Source organism: Sus scrofa, chromosome 15 (genome assembly GCF_054392235.1).
Source record: "Sus scrofa isolate SSC_HxYL_T2T_F1_AM1 chromosome 15, Sscrofa_HxYL_maternal_Yorkshire_Landrace_v2.0, whole genome shotgun sequence".
In the NCBI taxonomy this organism is placed as follows: Eukaryota; Metazoa; Chordata; class Mammalia; order Artiodactyla; family Suidae; genus Sus; species Sus scrofa.
The window spans coordinates 40,048,495-40,072,269 of NC_139397.1; positions in this window are offsets into that span (position 1 = coordinate 40,048,495).

Consider the following 23,775-nt stretch of genomic DNA (forward strand, 5'->3'; position numbering starts at 1 on the left):
CATGAGCTGTGGTGTAGGTTGCAGACACGGCTCGGATTTCGCGTTGCTGTGGCTCTGGCGTAGGCTGGCGACCACAGCTCCGATTGGACCTCTAGCCTGGGAACCTCCATATGCTGCGGAAGCGGCCCTAGAAAAGGCAAAAAGACAAAAAAAAAAAAAAAAAAATCATCATTTAAAGATGAGGCAAAAAACAAAGCTGTGAAGTGTCAGGTTCTGTCTCAGACACTATTATATACTAGGTATGTAAACATCTTCTAAGATCACAATAATGATTAGACAAAGGTTTTATTATTACCCTTTTTCAAATGATGTAATTAATGCTCTGAGAGAAAATCTCCTACAAATGGGGAAGGGACAGACCTCTTCCAAAAGGACTTTCTCTGTCCCCAAGCTACCAGGATTAATCTATTGAGATTGGGGTCTTTCCATTTTGCAAAAAAGTAAAATGATCAGTGCACATCTTAAGCATCTCTGCTTCGATTAAAATGCAAGCTTATTCTCCTTTAAGGAAACCTAATTTCTCAAAATGCTGACCTCCCAATAGCAGTCACGCCCTCTTCCTGGCCCCTTTCACCGTCACTTGGCAATCACTAATCTGCTTTAAATTTTTACGTGTTTGCCTGTCAAATTTCTGGACATTTATTATAAATAGACACACCATTTTTTTTGTTACTGGCTTCTTTCATATAGTATAATGTTTATGCTGTACATTAAAGTTATATATGTATACATAAAGTTATCTATGAAGGTGCAGATATCAGCACTCATTCTGCTCAATGCCAAACAATATATTCATTGCATCAACATGAAACATTTTATATATTTATTCTCAGTTGATGGTATTTGAGTTGCTCGGCTATTATAAATAACAGCATTAAGAAAATTGTGTGAAAGTTTTGTGTGGATGTTTTTAGTTTTTGTATATACCTGGAAACGAAATTTTTGGGTAACATGGCAACTCTATGTTAAACATTTAGAAGAACTTAAAGTTGTGTTCCAAAGCAACTGCACCATTTTATATTCCCACCACCAGTATATGAATGTTCAAATTTTTCTACCTTTTTGGAGCACTTATTATTGCTTGATTTTTTTTTAATTATAATCTTCCTTGTGGTTGTAAATTGTATTGTGGTTTTGCTTTGCAGTTTCCTAGGAATTAATGATGTTGAGCAACTTTCCTGTGCTTATTAGTTATTTGTACATCTTCTTGGAGAAATGTCTACTCAGATACTTTGGTCCATTTAAAAATTATCTTTTTTATAATTGAGTGTTAAATACTTTTTATGTATTCTAAAATCAATTTAGTATCAGATACATAACATGCAAATATTTTCTCCAATTCTGTGGATGGCCTATGGACTTTATGGTGTATTTTGAAACAAAAATTTTCTAAGTTTTGATGAAATCCAATTTATTTGTTTTTTTGTTTTTGTTTTTTTTTTGTCTTTTTTGCTATTTCTTGGGCCACTCCCACGGCATATGGAGGTTCCCAGGCTAGGGGTCGAATCGGAGTTGTAGCCACTGGCCTACACAAGAGCCACAGCAACGCGGGATCCGAGCCGCGTCTGCAACCTACACCACAGCTCACGGCAATGCCGGATGGTTAACCCACTGAACGAGGGCAGGGACTGAACCCGCAACCTCATGGTTCCTAGTCGGATTCGTTAACCACTGCGCCATGACAGGAACTCCCTATCTGTTTTTTTCTATTGTGTTTTGGGGGGCATGTATAAGAAATATTTGCCTAATCTAAGGTCACAAAGAGTTAAGCATGTTTTTCTTCTAAGAGTTTGAAAGGTTTAGCTCTTACGATTATGTCTTTGAACTGTGATGAGTTAAATTTTTTTTTTTAATGTGAGTTAAGTGTTCAGTGTCATTCTTTTGCATGTGGATCTCCAGTTGCCCCTGCACAATTTGTTAAAAAGTCTATTCTTTCCTTATTTTGAAACTGAACATTGAAGTGAGTAACTTTTTTATGGATTTTCCGTATGTTTTCATTGATCTATATGTGTATCCTTTGGTCAGTACCAGTATTTCTTGCTTATTGAGTTTCTTGACTTGTAGCTTTGTATTAGATTTTACATGGGAAAATGCGAGTCCTCCAGTTTATTCCTCCCTTGTCAAGATTTTTTTGGCTATTTTTGGTACATTTCTTTCCATATGGATTTTTCCATATGGATTGGTAATATTTACCAAAAAAAAAAAACATCTGGGATTTTATAGGGCTTACACTTACTCTATAGATAAATCTTAGGAGTACCGTCACATTGACAACATTAGGTTTTCCAATTCATGAACACAGAATTTCTTATTTTTGGTGATTTAGTTCCTCGATTTTTTAAATGACATTTTGTAAATTTCAGTGTTCAAAATTTGAGCTTCTTTTGTTAAATTTATCCCTGTGTTTTTTATGCTATTGTTGGTAGAATTATTTTTGTAATTTTATTTTCATATTGTTCATTTGTAGTACATATAAATATAATTGATTTTTATGTTGACATTTTATACTGCTGCTTTGCCAAACTTGTTTATTAGCTTGAAATATTTTTAAGTGACTATCTTAAAATTTTACATATGCAAGAATATGTCATTAAACATCAAGATAGACTTATATTTTTCTTTCCTACTTGAACGCATTTTGTTTCATTTTCTTACCTAAGATCCCTTGTTAGAACTTCCAGTACTACATTGAATAGAAGTGGCAGAAGTAATATCTTACTATTGTTTCTGATCTTAGAGGAACAATTTCATACGTTAACAATTAAGTATGGGTCTTTTGTTTTGATTTGTTAAATGGCTGTTATCAAGTTAAGGAATCATCTTTTACTTCACATTTGTTGAGTGTTTTTATCATGAAAATGTGTTGGATTTTGAAAACTGCACTTTATGCTTCTATTACAATTATGAACTGGTTTTTATTTTATTGGTATAAATATAATTGATATTGATTGTAATATGATATTGATATATTTTTGGAAGTCAAGCTAACTTTGCATTACTGAGTCAGATCCAAGTTTGTCATAATGTATAATCATTTTATCTGGTTTTGGATTCAGTTTTTCATTATTTTTCTGAGAAATTCTATATTGATATATTAGCCTATAGTTTTCTCTCTTATGACTTTCTTTGATTTTTTGTTATCAGTGTAATACTACCTTATAGAATGAGTTGAAATGTGTTCCCACTTTTATTTTTGTGTTTGTGAAGTTTTCTTATGTTCTGTTTTATTGTTCATCTTCTGTCTAATTATCCTATCCATTATTGAGAGTGAGTTATTAAAGTTTTTGACTATTATTGCTGAATTGTCTATTTATTCTATAAATGGTTTTCTTTTTTGCTTTCTTGTATTTTAGGTCTGTGGTTAAGTGCATATGTATTTATAATTATTATGTCCTCCTCATGATTTGTCCTTTTTTTTAAATTGCAAAATACCCATCTTTTTTTTTTCTTTCTTTTTCTTTTTTGGCCACAGTCGCAGCATACAGAATTCCTGAGCCGGACACCATCAAACTCCTAGAAGAAAACATAGGCAAAACACTCTCTGACATCAACATCATGAATATGTTCTGAGGTCAGTCTCCCAAAGCAATAGAAATTAGAGCAAAAATAAACCCATGGGACCTCATCAAACTGAAAAGCTTTTGCACAGCAAAGGAAACCAAAAAGAAACCAAAAAGACAACTTACAGAATGGGAGAAAATAGTTTCAAATGATGCAACTGACAAGGGCTTAATCTCTAGAATATATAAACAATTTATACAACTCAACAGCAAAAAAACCAATCAATCAATGGAAAAATGGGCAAAAGACCTGAATAGACATTTCTCCAAAGAAGATATACAGATGGCCAGCAAACACATGAAAAAATGCTCAACATCGCTGATTATGAGAGAAATGCAAATCAAAACTACCATGAGATACCACCTCACACCAGTCAGAATGGCCATCATTAATAAATCCACAAATAACAAGTGCTGGAGGGGCTGTGGAGAAAAGGGAACCCTCCTGCACTGTTGGTGGGAATGTAAACTGGTACAGCCACTATGGAGAACAGTTTGGAGATACCTTACAAATCTATCCATAGAACTTCCATATGACCCTGCAATCCCACTCTTGGGCATCTATCCGGACAAAACTCTACTTAAAAGAGACACATGCACCCGCATGTTCATTGCAGCACTATTCACAATAGCCAGGACATGGAAACAACCCAAATGTCCATCGACAGATGATTGGATTCGGAAGACATGGTATATATACACAATGGAATACTACTCAGCCATAAAAAAGAATGACATAATGCCATTTGCAGCAACATGGATGGAACTAGAGAATCTCATCCTGAGTGAAATGAGCCAGAAAGAGAAAGACAAATACCATATGATATCACTTATAACTGGAATCTAATATCCAGCACAAATGAACATCTCCTCAGAAAAGAAAATCATGGACTTGGAGAAGAGACTTGTGGCTGCCTGATGGGAGGGGGAGGGAGTGTGAGGGATCGGGAGCTTGGGCTTATCAGACACAACCTAGAATAGATTTACAAGGAGATCCTGCTGAATAGCATTGAGAACTATGTCTAGATACTCATGTTGCAACAGAAGAAAGGGTGGGGGAAAAAACTGTAATTGCAATGTATACATGTAAGGATAACTTGATCCTCTTGCTGTACAGTGGGAAAATAAAAAAAATAAAAAATAAAAAATAAAAAAATAAAGAATTCCTGAGCCAATGATTGAATCCAAGCCACAGCTGGTACTTACACTGCAGCTACAGCAATGCCCAATCCTTAAACCACTGTGCCAAGCAGGGATCAAACTCGCATCACCACAGAGACACCACCAGATTCTTAACCTGCTGCACCACAGCAGGAACTCTGAAATGCCTATCTTTAAACCTTTTTGTTTTAAAGTATATTTTTATGATATTAATATAGCCACATCCAATATTTTTTATGGTTGCTATTGACATGATTTTTCATTTTGTTTTAACCTATCTGTATCTTTGAATCTAATGTTTTCCCTGTAAACAGCATACAGTTGTATCACATTTTTTTAGTCTTACATTCTCTGCGTTTTTGTTTTTTGTTCTGTTTATAATGGGCACCCTCTTGCAGAGGGACTCTTGCAGGAGAGCTCCCATTCCATCCCAGGGAAGGCAGGAAGATGGGGGAGGGTGATTCAAGCAGCACTGCTCCAGGGAGTGTACCACTGGGAGGTCTGGTGGACCAGAAAGTGTGGAGCCCTTCAGAGCCACCTTCCCCACCAGACCCCCAGGCTTTCTGGAGCCAGTCATGGCTCAGGGCACAGTGGAAATGCACCCTGCTGCAACCAGTCACTGGCCACTTCTCTGCCTTTTGATTATACTGTTTAAATAACTTGCCTTCAATGTTGTACTGATATGATTTTATTTGTGTCTGTCTTTACCTTTTTATTTTCTTTATTTCCTTCTGGTTTATGATGCTTTTGGTTTCCATCAACCTCCTTTCCTGCCTCCTTTTGTAGTAAGCAGATGTTTGCTATTGCAGTATTTTAATTCCATTAATCATTTTTACTCAATTTTTAAAGTCTTTTTTTAAGTTATTGCTTTAATGTTTACCTTGTACATTTTAACTTACCAAAATCTACTTGAGGTATTACTGAATTAATTTAGTGAGTTAAAGAAATACTACTTTTTTATAGTTCCATGTCCTTTTTCTCCTTTCTGAGTTATTACTACATGTAGATAGGGTACAGACCCAACAATAGATTTTAGAATTATTGCATTGCAAAATTTTATGTCTCTTTAAAATGCCAAAAAGAGAAGGAAATAATTATATATTTTTAGTGTATGTTATAATACTAAACTCCTTATTTACCATTTCTGGCTCTCTTCATTTGTTCTTGTGGGGTTTGATTAACCATCTGGGGTTATTTTTTTCTTTCAGTACAGCTTTGCTCCCACCCATCAGCGTTTTGCTGTTATTGTCCAATATGTGACATTTGTATATATTCTAAGCCCAATAATACTATTATATACATATTGCTTTATTATTTTTCTAAAATTGATTCATAGGAAAAAAGAAGAAATATGCATTTTTGATTTTTTTATAATTACATTAACAACTTTATCAGTGCTCCTTTTTGGGGAGGAGTGGGTATGTGCATTCAAGTTACATCTTGTGTAATTGGTTTTCAGCATCAAGATCATCTTTTAGCATTTCTTGTAAGGTATACCTGCTAAAAAATTTTCTCATTTTTTTTAACTTTGGAATGGTTAACCTTTATTTCTTCCTAAACTGTCAAACTAGGAAGTCTTATCAACAGTTCTAGCTGTACCCTTTTTAGTTATCCTCAACAGAGTGCCAGACACATGAGTGTGAGCATCTTAGCTCCTCCAGGTGAGCCAATCCACTGGCTGAAAATTCTTTCTGTGGTTACTGTGTGGAACAGAATGCCACAGGGAATCATGTAATGAACAATCTTTTGTCGTAGTCCACTGGGGCCGCTATTATAAAAATACCATAAACTGGGTAGCTTATACACAATAGAAATTTATTTCTCACAGTTCTTGAGGCTTAGGAGTTCATGATCAAACTACCTGTAAAACTACCTATCAAACTACCTATCAGTGTCTGGTAATAGATGATTCTGTGTTCATCGATGATGCCTTCTTACTGTGTTCTCATGTGGTGAAACAGGGGAGAAATCTTTTACAGGAGCATGAATCCTATTAAGGTGGAATGCCCTCAGGATCTAATCACCTTCAAAATTCTCACCTCCTAATGCCATCATCTTGAACAGTAGGTTCTCAAAGTATGTATTTTGTGAGGATTCATTCAGTCTACTGAATGAAGAGAGGAAGAAAAAGCTGAAAAGTATAATATTGAGGACATATTGGCTCTCTGACATTCTGACTATGATCTTCTGTTAACTATTTATCATCTATCATCATCATCATCTATTTTCTATCATCTATATATCTATTATATATCTATCCATCTATTATTATAATCTGTCTATCATCTATCTATCTATTATCTATCATCGTCATCTATCATCTATCACTCTATCATCTGTCCGTCTCTGTCTTTTTTTTTCTTTTTACTTTACTCTCTCTGCTAATCAGGATTCACCAAAAGAATTTTAGAGCTCACTAATTGATTATTCACAATTTAAAACTCCAGCCTTGTCTTATAGTAAGTCTTTTGTGTGTTGGGAGATAATGAATACGATATAATCTTCCATCAAAATGTTAATAATTTGACAGCTGCTTAATGAATCACTCTGCAAGCGTTCTGAATTAGGAAGCAAAAGGTCATTACTCTCAGGGAATAAGGACCTCAGATTTACACTTTCTTAAAATTCTAAGTTAAGTTTGTTTTATTTATAAATGAGTAGTTAAAAATAAGGTCATGCCTATAACTGCTTAGACAGTATTTTCCATATTTTAAAAAGTTTAATATCTCTTTTTCTCTGGATAACATTTAATTGCACTTATTTATATCCCACAAGTGAGTGTTTATTGGAGCACTGTCTCTGCAAGACCTCTGGAAGCTGTTGGACACACCATCTAACTCTTCTGGAAGAGAAAGAGGGCCCCTAATCTTCTTTGTGTGGTATCTGCAGAGTAAAGTCCAGAGACGACACCCAGATAAACAGGCATTTTTCTCTTCTTAAGTAAGGAGAAAATAAAGTAGAACTTTTTCTTATTTACTTATATTTCTTTTAACTAGAGAGGATTCAGGGACATACCTTCCTTGAGAGCAGAAGAAATAGGGTTCATTCATAAAATCTCCAAATGGAAATCAAAAGTGCATGTTTTCTGTACCCTTCCTTAAACTATCTCTTGGCATTGAAGAGAGGTGGTTTGTGAAGTGGATCAATAGGGCAACTGAAATGAGTGGGGAAGTACTAAACTCTAACACCAAGAGAGAGTAACAGCAATTTTTCATAAATATGTCTCATATATCCAGCTGTATTTATAGAGAAATTTTTTCACAATTAAACAAGACTAAAGCATTACAATATCTGAGTACACCTACTAAAAATTAAGCACACCTTCTTAAAACATTTAGAAAATTGAAAGTTCAAAATATCTTGCAAAATGATGATTTTCCTGGATAATAGTGTTTTGTAGGGGAAGTTTAGTTATGTTTCTAAGAAAAGTTATAACTGCAATGAATGTTGCTTTTGAAATCCATTATGGTGATTTGATATAGAGCAATCAAAATTATAAACTTTCACATTGAATGTTCTCTTTGGGAAATAGACTTTCTTCATTTGAGTAGGCCTCTTTGTATGCCAAAGAGGGAGAGGGTTTTACTTTCACTGTCCATGGACTGAGAAACATGAAACATCAAAGTGGTCTGAACCCAGAAGTCAATCTAGTGATTTGCTCAAGGTCACTCAGCTTGTCAATGTGACCCATGTGCATTTTTGGTTCTTGATCCCAGGCCAGTAAGCTTTTGATGACTTTATCTTATAACTAAAGTCACCTTTTCTAGATGAAAAAATTGGCTTCAGTTAAGAGAGATATTTATCTTTAAGGTAATTTCTCATATATATTATACAGACTTTCCATTATACAGATAAGAAAACTGATCAAAAAGTTCAAACAGGTCACCTAAAATCAAACATCTAACACATAGCAGAGCTGATGCAAAATTTTTGGATTCCATTTTTTGCTGCCTTTCAAAATATTAGGCAAGACTGTCTACTATTAGAACAGAATATTTAGTCCATACATAATTAATCCAAACAGAATTTAGCTTTTTATAGTAAAAAATGTAATATATGTAGGACACAATAGTTTATTATGATTTTTTTCATGTCCACATTCATGGCATATGGAAGTTCCTGGGCCAGGATCAAATCTGAACCACAGGTGCAACCTATGCCACTATAGTCAGAATCTTAACCCACTGTGCCACAACAAGAACTCCAATTTGTTAGGATTTTTATCTTTTGGATCCTTTTGCCAATACATTTGATGTCTTTGAAAATATAAATTTTAAAGAACATTATATTAAAGTTCATTAAATGGATATCCATTTAATTAGTCCATTTGTATCTTTTGTTTGCATTATTTGCTTTTTACTGCAAGGATACAATTAATATTTAAATTTTACTGTGCAGACTCCACACACACATGCTATACTCCAATTGGCAAGTGTATGCTTCTGATCAGAATCTTGGCAAAGTCGCTGACTTGCTGTGTCTGGAGTTCAATTTTCTTTGTTTAGTTCACTAATACCATTTGCAGTGTTTTGAAAGGTAGCCTGATAGCTGTTCATCTAAGTAATTGACACAGCTAAGGCTCACATGAGCCCCTGCATTTACCTCCTTCACAAACCATTAGCCAAAGCAATTTTATTTCACTTTCCCGCTAACTTATTCTTCAAGTTGCTGATTCCCTTGGCAATTAGATTTAGTAGATAAAGGTGAATAAGGGCTGGTGTTTATTTTATAAAACTCAAATTCAGCTTTCAATCTAATTCTTCAGTGTTAAAGGTGGTGTCTACACTTTTGAGAAAAAGACTTAAGACATTTCCTGTCTTTGAGTCTCATGATGTTCTTATTAGACATAACTGGTGCTTGAGATGATCAATATGATGTTGTTATCTCTGTTTATATGGCTTGCTTCTTCCAATACAAGTCAATATAATGATAATTTTCTTTTTTTTCATGGTATAAAATCAATGTATTGTATTAGACATGTTGCTTTGTGAAGAGTAATAGATTTCAAATACAATGCTGTCGTACTTTGGATTTTGACTGTGTGATTGGCTTATCAAGATCTATATGAAAATTGTCAATTCTGTAATGCAATTTAGCACCAGAAAAGGGCCTAGGCCTAAGGGAAATTCATAAGAGGATTTGAAAGAAATATCATATCCATTTCATTGCCCTTCATGTTTGTTTATTTTAGGTTATTTAGGATTATTAGTGAACTGAAAATATTGTTGATTTTGTTTTTTTAGTGTTAAACAATTAAAAGGAGATATACAATGCTTTTGAATCAATCAAGCATATTTATTGATTATTTACAACTTGAATATTTGACTTCAACTTCCTTAACTTTGATAATTAGATGAATCAATTTATGAATGGACCTCTTCATTAGTTCACACTGGAAGAAATTCCCAATAGAAAGATTCTGTGATTTGTCCAAGGTCACCAAGATTTTTAAGTGTAAATAATTCAAATGCAAAATTTTTAACCACCATGAGTTCATGTAAATAAAACCATTGTTTATGAAACATACTGTGGGTATTTAAACATGAAATGACTAAATAACTATATGTATTTGTGTATGGTTTTTGCTCTTCTCTGTTTTCAAATTTAGAATCCAAATAATTCTTGTTAAAAGGAATTTTGTGTTTTGATTTATTCTCACTTGATTCCATTGGGTCAGAATTTAGAAAAGATATCAGCGGATTCTTAGAACCTAGGCTTGTGACGAAACCAAATGTTCCATTTTTTTATTGTTTGCCATTCTTCTGAACTCACTCTTCTACTGACATTCTTCTCATTTTCTTTACTCAGTACTGCCTATCTTAGTATTCCAATTTTTCTCTAGCTTCATCTTTCCTGTCTTTTTGGTCACTTCTTGCTTTGCCTGGATTCAATGAACATTTTCCTACAACATTCTCTTTGACAAGCTCTTTTTTATACTCTACATTTTATTTTTTGTGATTTTAACTATTTTTTTCATTTCATAGATATCCCAAATCCTTAGGATTTTCAAATGTCTATTTGTTTCCATCAATCATTCCCACCTCTACTTATCTTTTTCACATGGATTTATTGACATCACCTCAAAATATTCTTCTAAAAGCCTCATCCACTTCTAGAAAGAGGAAGGAGATGCCTGTTGCTCTTCTCATGCTCCTCATCTTGACTAATATTATAAGTAACAATTTCAATAAGTTATGTGAGAAAAGTTATTTGACTTCTCCCTCTGAGAGGTACACCCATTTATTTTCTTTCTTTCTTTCTTTCTTTCTTTCTTTCTTTCTTTCTTTCTTTCTTTCTTTCTTTCTTTCTTTCTTTCTTTCTTTCTTTCTTTCTCTTTCTTTCTTTCTTTCTTTCTTTCTTTCTTTCTTTCTTTCTTTCTTTCTTTCTTTCTTTCTTTCTTTCTTTCTTTCTTTCTTTTTTCTCTTTTTCCCTAGTGCTTCTGTTTTCTGCCTTGTGGACTGTGATGGCTCTGCCCATGTGCATCAGTGCTCTCACCATGTTGCATTTTCTTGCAAATGCCTACATCTTTCTTCCTCTGTTATTACCCCTGCCTTTCAAAGTCTATCCTGTGTTAATCTCATTGCTTGGACTTTAATCAACTGTTGCAAAACCTAGGTTTCTGTGTAGGACTATGTAGATAATAAAACCATATGAATTGAAGCTCCCACTTGGGTTACCTGAAAATCCTACAAAGAAAACTGTCTCACTTTTTATTTTTTTATTTTTTTTCTTCTTTTTAGAGCCACACCTGAGGCATATGGAAGTTCCCAGGCTAGGGGTCAAATCACAGCTTCAGCTGCCAGCCTACAACACAGCCACAGCAGCACTGGGATCTGAGCCACACCTGTGACCTACACCACAACTCACAGCAACGCTAGATCCTTAGCCCACTGAGCAAGGCCAAGTATCAAACCCACATCCTCATGGATACTGTGTAGGGTTCTTAACCTGCTGTGTAGGGTTCCCACAATGGGAACTCCCTTCTTATTTTTTTGAGAAAGATAATTTCTAGCTTTCACCATGCAGCTCAACTTCTTTGATCTCTCTCATTCTTGGTAGATAACTCTAGATTTCTACTCCCAAGACAGGAAATATCTTCGAGGAGAAGTTACCCAATCTCATAACCACACTATTACAAATTCATTCGTATGCCATTCCACCCTAACTCCTTCCCTTGTTCAGCATCTCTTTGTCCTTTAAATATTCACATTCTCATGTTTCAAGTGCACAATAGGCTTCATGAAAACTATTAGTACAGATTTCTAACAAGAAATCTTCCAGGTATGTCCCTTTCCAAAAGGCCCCTAAATTATTTTCATGAATTAGGATAGAGAAACATAGAATCAAATCCTCTCTTATAAAGTAACCTCTATGATTCTGTCCTATTGTGTACTGAACACATTTTAAAGGTCTTTTTCAAGGGATTTTTATCAATTGAAGAGAAGTATCCTTAGAGAAAGCCCTGCTTTTCACTGTTTACTTTCCTTCCAAGGTATTTCCATGAAAAGTGGGGTTTAGTTTTTGCTGATACTTTACTTCTACTGAGTGGAAGTCTGCATAGCAGTGTTACAGCTTCATCTTGTTTAGGGGAAAAATACTTTGTAATACATAGAAACTATTTTTATGGTCAGATTTCATTGATCAAGTTTCAAAATAATTATAATTCTTTTCATAAAAATGCATTCTACATTTAAACATAAATTATCTATAAGGACACAGTTTATTACTTTTCAAAGGATGTAACTATGTTAATATACTTTTTTTACAAAATTCATATACACAGGCTGACATGCTCGACCTTTTCTTTGTCACTGACAGTAACATAGAAGATAAACTTAAGATATGTATCATTACGCTTCAAATGTAACCCCCATGATGCTTCCAAAGAAATCATATTAAAACACAGATCTGATTAAGCCGTTTTATGTTCAGAACACTTTTCTGTCTCCCATAAACCTCAGAATAAATTAAAATTCTTCAGAATGGCTTCGATTCTTTAAACCAAGTCTTTGCTTCAAACTGTCAATATCTCTTTCCAGTCCCAACTCTTGCAACCATAGTTGTCATAGTACATAAATATTCTGTGTACATCCATACCTTTTTGACTGCCTATTTTCAGTTTCTTTTGCAATGAAGGAAAGTCAAATCTTTCCTCTGATAATTATCACAATTTTTTAAAGCGAATGATTGAATAAAAATTCATTAGCTTTCTAAACTATTCTTCATATTCTGTGCCTCCACTCTTTCTCCACTATGACACATTTGCCTGGGACTCTTTATCATAGACTAATATTTCTCCATCTCTTTTCCTTTCTCCAAACTCCTGCCTGTCCATCCCTCACTCCACCGTCAAAAGAATGATTTCTTAATTTAAAATACATTAATATACTCTCTCTTTGAAAAGTACACACTAAATTGTCATTACCTAAAGAATCAAGGGCTAAGTTATTGGCACTCTACTCAAAACATCCACAATTTGTGTTCAAACTGTCTCAGCTTATATATTCCTATGCTCCCTCCATGAATGCAATTCCAAAGAAGCCCAAATACTCATAATTTTCCTGAGCACATTTTCATCTCTATTGCTGGTTCATGTTAAGGAATCTAAAATGTGGCAGAAATGAACCCATCTGCAGAGCAGAAATTGACTCACAGACGTAAAGAACAGACTTGTGGTTGCCGGGGAGTGGGATGGGATAGCCTGAGATTTGGGGGTTAGTAGATGCAAATTATTATATTTAGAATGGATAAGCAATGAGGTCCTACCATACAACACAGGGAACTGTGTCCAATCTCCCCGGATAGGACATGATAGACAATAATACGAGAAAAAGAATGTATGTTTATATATAGAATGCTTTCATTGATTTATTTAATATAAATTTCACAATAATCCTGCTGTTTTTCTTTCACATGGTATCAAGATTTACAAAATGTTTCAATGTAGGTTTTTGTTATTGTTATTCAGAACATTTTTTTTTCCTTTTTTTTTTTCTTTCTGGTGCTGCAGAGATGCCACCAATCCCATCATGCTACAGTGAGAACTCCAGAACATTTTTATTTAAATATGGCTCTGAAAAGCTTTTCTTTCAGGACTCTGATACCAGGTGTGTGGGTTTTCTCATACCATCCAATTATCTAACTCTTCAGATACTGACTGTGTGTCCTCCAAATTGATTCAGTTGTGACACTAACTACCCAGAGTTAGTAGAGATCCCACAGGCTAAGAGCTCAGCCCCATGAGACTGTCACTAGTCCAGACATCAGTCCTTCCTGATTCCCAGCTACCCCCTCCTCAGGCTCAATAATTTGCTAGAACAACTTCTCAGAATAGAAGGAGACACTTTGTTTTCATTTACCCACTTATTATATACAACACAACACGGGGACAGCCATATGAAAAAGGTGCACAAAGTGAGGTGGTGGGGTACAGGGAGCAGGGCTTCTGTGCCCCCTTCAGACACACCTTCTACCCACCCCCTCAGCAGTTGGCTGTGTTCACCAGTCTGGAAGCCATTCACCAATTCAGAATTTCCCCAAACCTTGATGCTTCAGGGTTTTTATGTAGGTTTCATTTATGTTGGCATGATTAATTCAATCATTGGTCATTGGTGATTGAATACAATTGTCATTCCTTTTCCACTTGCTGTAGGTCTAAGTGGTGGAGCTAAAAATTCTAGTCCTCTAACCAAATGGTCATTTCCTCTGACAACCAATCCTCATCCTCAAGCTACCTAGAAACTCATCCAGAGTCCCTTTATTAGCATAATCTCAGGAAAGCTTAAAAGGGGCTTATTAGGGATAAGGAAAGATGCTTTTGTCACTCATCATTCAGGAAACCAATGGTTTTAAGAGCTATGTGCCGGGAACCTGGAACAAAGATCAAATATAAGTATATATATCACAATGGCTTAAACAATTATGATTTAAACTTTAAAGATATGTGCCTATTTAGACTCATCTTTTGTCATCCAAATCAATTTCTAAACTCTTAATTGTGAATAGCAATGGTGGGTTTTTCTTCATGAGAGTTAAGCCATGGTTCTACTGCCACTAATTAAAACCATGAATATGTTACTGCACAGTCACTCAGACCCCTTCCCTTAAGGGGACACAGGACAACACAGGACCAGAGGAAGGGGCAGGGAGAATATCTGTGCCTGCTTTGCATTCAGGCTTATTCCTGTTGATGGGTCATAAGACAGAGAGGAAGTTGTGCTTTTAGTAAGCTCAAGGGTCTTTTCCATTTTTCTTTGTGAATGGATTGTTTCTGCATATGCTTTTTTATACTGTAGAAATCCCTAGGTTCAGAAAAAAACAAAGTTCTTTTTTTTTTTTTGCAAAATTATTGATGAATTATGTTTACCAGCTATTGCCTGCTTCTCACAAATTGGCAAAACTAAAATTAAAAAAAAAAGTTTGGATTCCTTTAAAGTTCTATAGGAATTCAAATGAACACATTCATAAATAATTTTTTTTTATTTATAAAATTTTTATGGCCACACCAGTGGCATATGGAAGTTCTCATATCCAAGCCATAGCTGAGACCCATGCCAGATCATTTAATCCACTGCGCCAGACCGGGGGTCAAGCCTATGCCTCAGCAGTGACCTGAGCTGCTGCAATAAGATGCTTAACCCACTGTACCAAGATGGGAACTCCCGTAGGTAATTTGAATGTGAAAATTTAAAGTATTTCCAAAATAAACTCTTAAATTTGACCCCCCTCAGGCATAGAAAGTTATTATTTTTCACTAACATATTCATATACATAAAATATACTAAATAGGAAGGCTATACTTTTTTCCTCAAATTGATGTTTTCTCTATAAAAAGTCAACATTTCCTGAAATACCCTAGTTCCATGAAACATAAACAAGGGTGAAGTAGCTGATGATTTTCCGAGGAAGCATTACATTGAGGAGAGAGCCATACTTACATGCCTGCTTGCTCCTGCTGGTATCTATTTGACCTGATTGATCATGTTCCTCTTTATCTGGACTTCAGTTTTCTTGCCAGGAAAATCGGAGTGACTTAGTTACCTCAAGCAATCTTTCCACCCATAAATGCTGTATTCTCATTGTCCTAGTCACAGCATTCTAGGCAGGCACACTGAAGGATAAGGGTAGGTAGGAAGCTGAGGTCAGCAGAGCAACAATGCTCAGAATTCAAACAAAGAAGGCTATTCCCTACCAGCAATGAAGCCGTGAAGCAACCTTGCTGTCTTAGTTGTCAGATCCTGCCTTGGGGTAGTGGTAGAGAGCATATTGGGTCAGAAATCCTGGCTGCGTGTTCTAAGTATGTATTCATCAACAAGACCCTTGATATCTTTTTCTTTTTTTTAGGGCCCCACCCTTTGCATGTGGAGGTTCCCAGGTCTACAGGTCAAATTGGAGCTATAGCTGCTAGCCATAGCCACAGCTGCAGCAGCCCAGGATCTGAGCCGCATATCTACACCACAACTTATGGCCAGATCCTTAACCCACTGAGTGAGGCCAGGGATGGAACCTGCGTCCTCACGGATACTAGTCAGGTTAGTTTCCACTGAGCTAAGATGGGAACTCCGAGACCCCTGATATCTTGAAATCTCAGATTTATCATCTAGCACTTGGACACTATCCTTTCATGAAGGAAAATCAAATGATATTATTCATCATGAAAAAGTAGATTCTTATTTATAAGAAATGATTTCTCAGGAAGGACCAGAAGAGAGTCTTCCTTGTTTTTGACTCACTACATTTGATGTAAAAATGTTTCAATTGTTAAATAAAAGTTTTGGTCATCTCAAGTTTAGAATTTGAAACCTTGAAAGTCTTCTTAGACTTTCTCCTTCAGGAAGATTTAACAAATGTAATTAGCATGGACATTTGAATTTTATGTAAATGTCCAGGAGCAGAGCAGGAATATAGCACACTTTAAAGGAGTGAGCAAATTGAATCTCATAAATAAATGAAAGCTCCAAGATCCAATATTTCCTGCTTTCTTTTTGCAGGATGAGAATTATCCTTGACATTAAAGAGATAGATCATCCTCTGAGCAAAAAATCATTACTTTCTAAAGTAAATAAAAGCTAAGTGTTTCCAATTAAAAGTTAAATGTTGAAGAAAGGAGAGCTTGGCTTTTAAAATCCCACTTTTCCTCTTTGGGTTTAATTTTGTCAGCTAGGGCAGTTATAGCATCACCTAGTCTTGTCTTCAGCAGCATGTCAGGTAACAATCCATATGTTATTAAACACTGACAATGAGCTGAACTTGGAGAAAGCAGAGGAATGACTCATTAAGTAACAGAAACTTTGTGTATGATCAATAATTGAGTAATTCAACAGGGAACCTAAAAATCATGCACACAACTGGCATCAATCAGTCGCTCCCTTTTTAATCCCCAGTATTTACAGGTTGCCCAGCTGCCTCTCTCCTCTCCTTTTGTCTCTCTACAAGATGTTGCCAAAAACATCTCTTTACCTCTCTGCCCATCAATCGTGGCTTGCCTGTCTCTCTTTCTTCCTGTTTTCACATCATTGCATCAGGCCTGTTTCAGTTTTACCTTAAGTGCAGTCTTTTGTAACATCTTGTCATTTAAGATCCTGTTGCATGAATGCTCTCCATACATGGCATCCTGCTAATGGTTTAACTTTCAAATTGCATCCAGAAGATAACAGAAGAGGGCTGGAGGGAAGGGCTCTACATACCAAAAGGGTTTAGTTGGTGAAGGCTTCCTCTAATTGCAAACTAGCTTAGTGTGCCATTCAAGTAAGAATGACATGATGTCTCTGAAAGAGATTTGGTGCCCTGTAATTCCCTTTCCATTCTAAGGAGGTTAAATTCCTTAGATTTATTTGAATCCAAAAGGAGGCTTTAGGAGGACAAAGCACCCATCCTAATACAGGTCTAAATTTAGACCTCCACGTTTGAGCTGTTCAATCTTGCTTTCCCAAAAAATTAAGTTTTAATTGAAAGAGATGGTGATTTTACAGCAATTTCTCACTTTGCGTCACCAGCGAAGGAAATCACCTTAACTTACTTATCCTTTTCACTTGTGTTTTTTATTTGTAAATTTTCACACTAAATGTTTGCTTGGTGTTGGAATTTGCTACCATGAACACATTAAATAACATATTCCTCTAAGTGGCATTTATATACATTTCTATCTAGGAATCAGTCACTTAAATGGATAAAATAATGGGAAAAAAATGGCAAAGTGAATTGCACTTCACAGGTAAGTTTCCGGAAACATAAATCAGAGACACCTTCTAGATAACTTTAACTTCAAATCAGAACCACATTATGCTTTTTCATAAATAAATAGCGAATCATTCATTTATTCCAGAAATATAACTCTGTTATCAGTTATTATAAATTGACCAAAGAATCCCTAAAGCAAAAGTGATTTTTATAGTTTCAGGAAGTGTAGGTTGCCATGGAAACCCCACACTTCATTTGCATCATCCTGTTACCATTTTCAGTTACAAGACCAAGAGCAGTGGCCCTACTTACGTTAGTGTAGCTATTTATTTATTTAGTTCTGTATAGAAAGGTCATTTTTGCTTTCATATGTGTTTATCAAAGATTTTATTTTCATGGTCATTGAGATAACTAAAGTATTGAATAATTTGCCTGTAGACCAAGTTTTGACCCACCATAAAGTTGCAATTATCAATTTAACACATTTATTAAGCAACAAAATTCCTTCTTCTACTGGAAGAAGTTTATCATATAAATTAGAAAAAGATAAAATGAAGTTTAAGAGTTAATAATAACTGAGATAATTCTGCAGAGCCTCTAGAACTCTGATTGCTGTTCTAAATCATATGCAGTATGTGTATACTTGTAATTTGAAATATGTAAGTAAAATATATATTTAAAAATTAGCATATGCCAACTTGCCTACCATGGAGGAAAAAAAGACCATGATTTTCTTTTTATTTAGTTCTTCAACATGAATATGAGTTTCCTTGATTACAAAGATGGCTGGGTAATGCAAGGAAATATGAGATTTATGGAATTAGAGGATTGAGTGAGATATTAAGGCACTTTGACACTGAGACAGACACCGAAAGTCTGGATGCAGGCAAATGATAAGCCTTTGAGAGCAGATATAACACGTTAAAGTTGTCTGCTTAGTTTCAATCTAAGACACTATTCTATGACCTAGGTTGATGGGACTAGCTCAAGCATTGCCTTCTTTAGCCACATCCTGATTGTCATTTCTGTGCTTAGAGATTTCAGAGAAAGAAATACGTATTCCCAGATTCTGTTGTATCTAAATGTTAGTAGGTGCAAACTATGATATTTAGAATGGATAAGCAGAGAGTGCCCAACGTAGCTCAGTGGTTAATGAACCCAGCTAGTATCCATGAGGATGTGGATTTGGTCCCTGGCCTTGCTTAAGTGGGTTAAGGATCCAGCCTTGCCATAGCTGAAGTGAAGTTTGCAGATGCAGCTTGGATCCCGAGTTGCTGTGACTGTGGATGTGGCACAGGACTGCAACTACAGTTCTAATTCCACCCCTAGCCTGGGAACTTCCGTATGCCACAGGCACAGCCCTAAAAAGACAAAAAGACAAAAAAAAAAAAAAAGAAAAAGAAAAAGAAAAAGAATGGATAAGATATGAGGTCCTACTGTATAGCACAGGGAACTATATCCAATCACTTTGATGGAACATGATGGAAGATAACATGAGAAAAAGAATGTGTGTGAGAAAAAGACTGAGTCACTTTGCTGTACAGCAGAAATTGGCAAAACACTGTAAATCAATTATAATAAAAAATGCTCTGGATTGTACTATGCATATGCCAAGTCTTAGAAGATGGAAGTTAGCAGCATGGCTTGATGCCAGAAATAGGGTGCTTAGATCTAGGGCAAAGGCTGCGTTTTCTGCGTAAGCTATTGTAGTGTTTCTGCCTGTGGTCCCTAGTATCACAGGTATCCAGAGTCAGGGATGGGAGACATTTTTATTAGCATGGTCCCAAACTGTGGGTGGGCATTTTTGCCCACCCCACACTGTTCTTGGCTAAGTAGCATCCAGTCTTGATTCATCGACTCTAGAAATCCTATAAGCTGCAGAATACCCTAAAATAAATCTCTTTCATACAATCGATGACACATTTTCTTGTTTACAATTAAGAACTTTTATCATAGAATTACCCTGTTAAACTGATAGTTTGTGAGTGCTCAGAACACTTTTCTGTAATGAAAAATGATTTCAGAGTTACCCAAGAAATTTTTTCAAATGGCTATTCCTTATTGCCTTACCAAACTTCATTTCAACATTCTATTATATCGCCTGGTATACCAGAGCCTCCACTGATGTGACAGTCCTGTGTAGATTAAAAAAGGTGAATAGTTGATTCCAATATGCCAACATAATTAAGAACCATTGACCTAAGTCAGCCATCCGAATCTGGCTCACATTAAACTTTCATTAAAACTTGAGCCTGTGAAACTTACAGAGCCCTGGGTCTATTGAAACAGATTCCCTGAGGTACAGACTAGGAATTTGTATACTGAATAAGTTCCTCAGGTGACTTTAATACTGCCAGCTGGGGACTTTCCTAGGTCTCAGTGTTTGGAAGGCACTTACATAAAAAATAAGTCAGTTACCAGTTGGGCCTAGTATAAGTTCATTGAACTCAAACATTTCTTTATTTGAGAGGATCAGTAGATTACTCAAGCAAGGGAAAACTGTACAAATCTTAGAACTGGACTTCCAGAAAATACTTAATAAGATGTCTCATGATATATTGGCAAAGAAGATGAATAAGTCAAGCTGAATGCACAAATCAATTCAATGGGCATTCTGGTGTGGCTCAGCAGGTTAAGGATCCTATGTAATCTCCATGAGGATGTGGGTTCAATCCCTGGCCTTCCTCAGTGGGTTAAGGATCTGGCATTGCCACAAGCTGCAGTGTAGATCTCAGTTGCGGCTAGGATCCAGTGTTGCTGTGGCTGTGGCATAGGCCTACAGTTACAGCTCTGATTTGACCCCTAGCCTGGGAATTTCCATAGGCTGCAGGTGTGGCCATAAAAAGAAAAAAAAAATTGATGGGTTGGATTATTCAAAGGTGCAATGTCTATACAGAAAAGAATCTGATCAAAAAAATGATATCCTTCTAACCTAGAAGTTCTATCTGCCAAATAATCAATATAGATTTGATATATTATTAAGTTGTATTACAGTAAAAACAAAGTTTGATTTTTTTTTTTCATGCTGTAAGTTGTTGATTTGCTAGAGGCTCTGATTCACAACATTCTCATCATGGCCTTAGGCTGAAGGAATGACCATAATTTGGAGAACCTCTAATGGGATGGGGTGGAAATAGATATGACCTAAAAGGTGTTTTATATTCTCCACACTTATCAAATACGTACAGTGTCATTTTTCCCACGTTAAGCAATTCCAATACTAATTACCTGGAGTTGGCACATACCACAGAGGTTAAGGGCTCAGTCCTGCAAGACTATCTTTTTTTTTTTTGGTTGCACTCATGGCATGCAAAAGTTCATGGGCCAGGGATCGAACTGCAGTGACAATGCTAAATTTTTAACCTGCTGGGCCACCAGGGAAGTCCATGGCTGCCTTCTTGACAGCCCAGTTACAAGTCCTGGCTATTTGAACCTCTGCCTAGCAGATCAAGGATTCCCATGCCCCTTTCCCTGGGTTTGATATTTTTCCAGAATGGCTCATAGAACTCAAGGAGATGGTTTATTTACTATAACCAGTCAGTTATAAGAAAGAATACAAATGACCAGCTGGATTAAGAGGTATACAGGGAAAGATCTGGAAGGACCTCAAGTGCAGAAGTTTTCTGTCCCCAGTAAATTTGGAGATGATTGTCCTCCCATGTAGATGTGTTCACCAACCCAAAGAGTCTCAGGATCCTGTGCTCCATCATTTATGAGTTTTAAGGAGGTTCCATAACCTATGTGATTAAATCATCAGTGGCCATTAGTGGTTTACTCAGCTTCCAGCCTGTCTCCCTTCCACAAAGGTCAAGGAGCCGGGCTGAAGTTTCCTATTATCTCATCACATGGTTGATTCCTCTGTCACACAGCTCTCTCCTGAAGCTATCTAGGGGCCCACCAAGAGTGCCCTCATTAGCATAAACTCAGGTTTGTTTGGAAGGTATTTATTTTAAAAAACAAGAGATCTTTCTCTTACTCTGTCACTCAGGTAGTCATAAGGATTTTAGAAGCTTGGTCCCAGAAACTAGTGGCAGAATCCAAATATACATTTCCTTATTATGTCACAGACTAGAAAAGATGCATGCCTTTTAACCTTCATCCCATTGAATAAATTAGATACTCAATCAGGCTAACTTTAAGGGGCTGGAGGAAAGCAATTCTGTAAGCAATAGGATGCAGATAAGGGTCCCAGCAGAAAGAAAACTAGACCTGGCTTTCTTGACACAAGAGAAATTGTTTTGGCCTAACCCATTTTGGGATCTAAGCCTGGCCACAATGCTTGCTCTTGAACAAGTCTCAGTAATCAGTGAACTTAAATAAATAAAGGAAGGCAGGAACAGAGAAAATGCAGTCAAATAACAGTGCAGTGATAAAGTAGAGTCCTGGTTCCTCCTCAAGGGGTGTGTGTAGTAACATCTTCGAGATTTGCAGGAACCAAGGCCCCCAACCAGGGGGAGGATGGAGTAATGATATTGACCCTTCTGACTTCAATCAATCAACAAAAGCTTGGACTCTTTCGACTTTTGCCCCAATTCTATACTCAGGTCACCTCTGCTCAAGCCCCTTCATGAATATGCATGTACCCTTAGCTGAAAAATACCCCAATTTTGCTGTTGGGGAGACAATGCTTTGGGAAAGATTCCCAGTGTTCTCCTTACTTACTGCAAATAGTAATAAATCCTTCCTTCTCCCCACTGGTTGTATTTATTGGCTCAACATCTATTAAGAGGCAAACCCAGTTTTATGGTATCAATTCTATTTTTTTTTTTTTTTTTGGCTTTTTAGGGCTGCATCCATGGCATATAGAAGTTCCCAGGCTAAAGGTTAAATCAGAGCTGCAGCTGCTATCCCATACCACAGCCACAGCAACTTAGGATCCAAGCTGAGTCTGTGACCTACAGCAACACCAGATCCTTAACCCACTGAGTGAGGCCAGGGATCGAACCTGTATCTTTGTGGATACTAGTTGGGTTCATTACCACTGAGCCACAAGTGGAACTCCATCAATTCTATTTTTTTAAATTTTCTTTTTTGTTTTATTTATTTTTAAAATAAATTTTATTGGAGTATATTTGACTTAGAAAGTTGTGTTAGTTTCAAGTGTATATCAAAGTGACTCTTTTATACAAATACATATACCCATTCCTTTCCAGATTTTTTTACCATTTGGGTTATTATACCATATTGAGTAGGTTACCCTGTGCTATGCAGTAGGTCCTTGTTACTTATCTATTTTATATATAGTAGTACATGTATGTCAATCCCAACCCCTAATTTATCCCTCCCAATCCATGTTATCCCTTAGGCAACCATAAATTTGGCTTAAAAGTCTCTGAATCTGTTTCTGTTTCTGTAAGTTCTTTTGTATCATTTTTGTTAGATTCCACATACCCATTCTACCATGAGCCTAGGAAGAGAATTCAAAAATGAGAATTTGCATATTAAGTAGGTGAATCAAATATCCATTTTAATGTTATATATTGAGACAAATTATTATTTTACTTTATTATTATTATTGATTAGTATCCAATTCTGATATTGAATCTTGAATCTCAGCCCACCAGATCTGGTACACTGGATCAAATGTGATGGTGGGAAAGAATAAAGTGTCAATTTTAGAAAAAAAAAATCTAGTATTTTGTAGGGTAGGACTGAAGGGCAAACTGTTCATTTATTCTTCTAGATTAGTGTTTACCATATGGGCTACACATTAGAGTTGCCTAGGGAATTTTTAAAAAATCCAGATGTCCCGATCATACCACAAATCAATTTAAATCAGTATTTCTTGGAGTGTGACCAGACTCCTCATTTTAAAAAAAAATTCCCCAGGCAATTAGAATGTGCAACCAAGGTTAAAATCTACAGTTTTAGATCA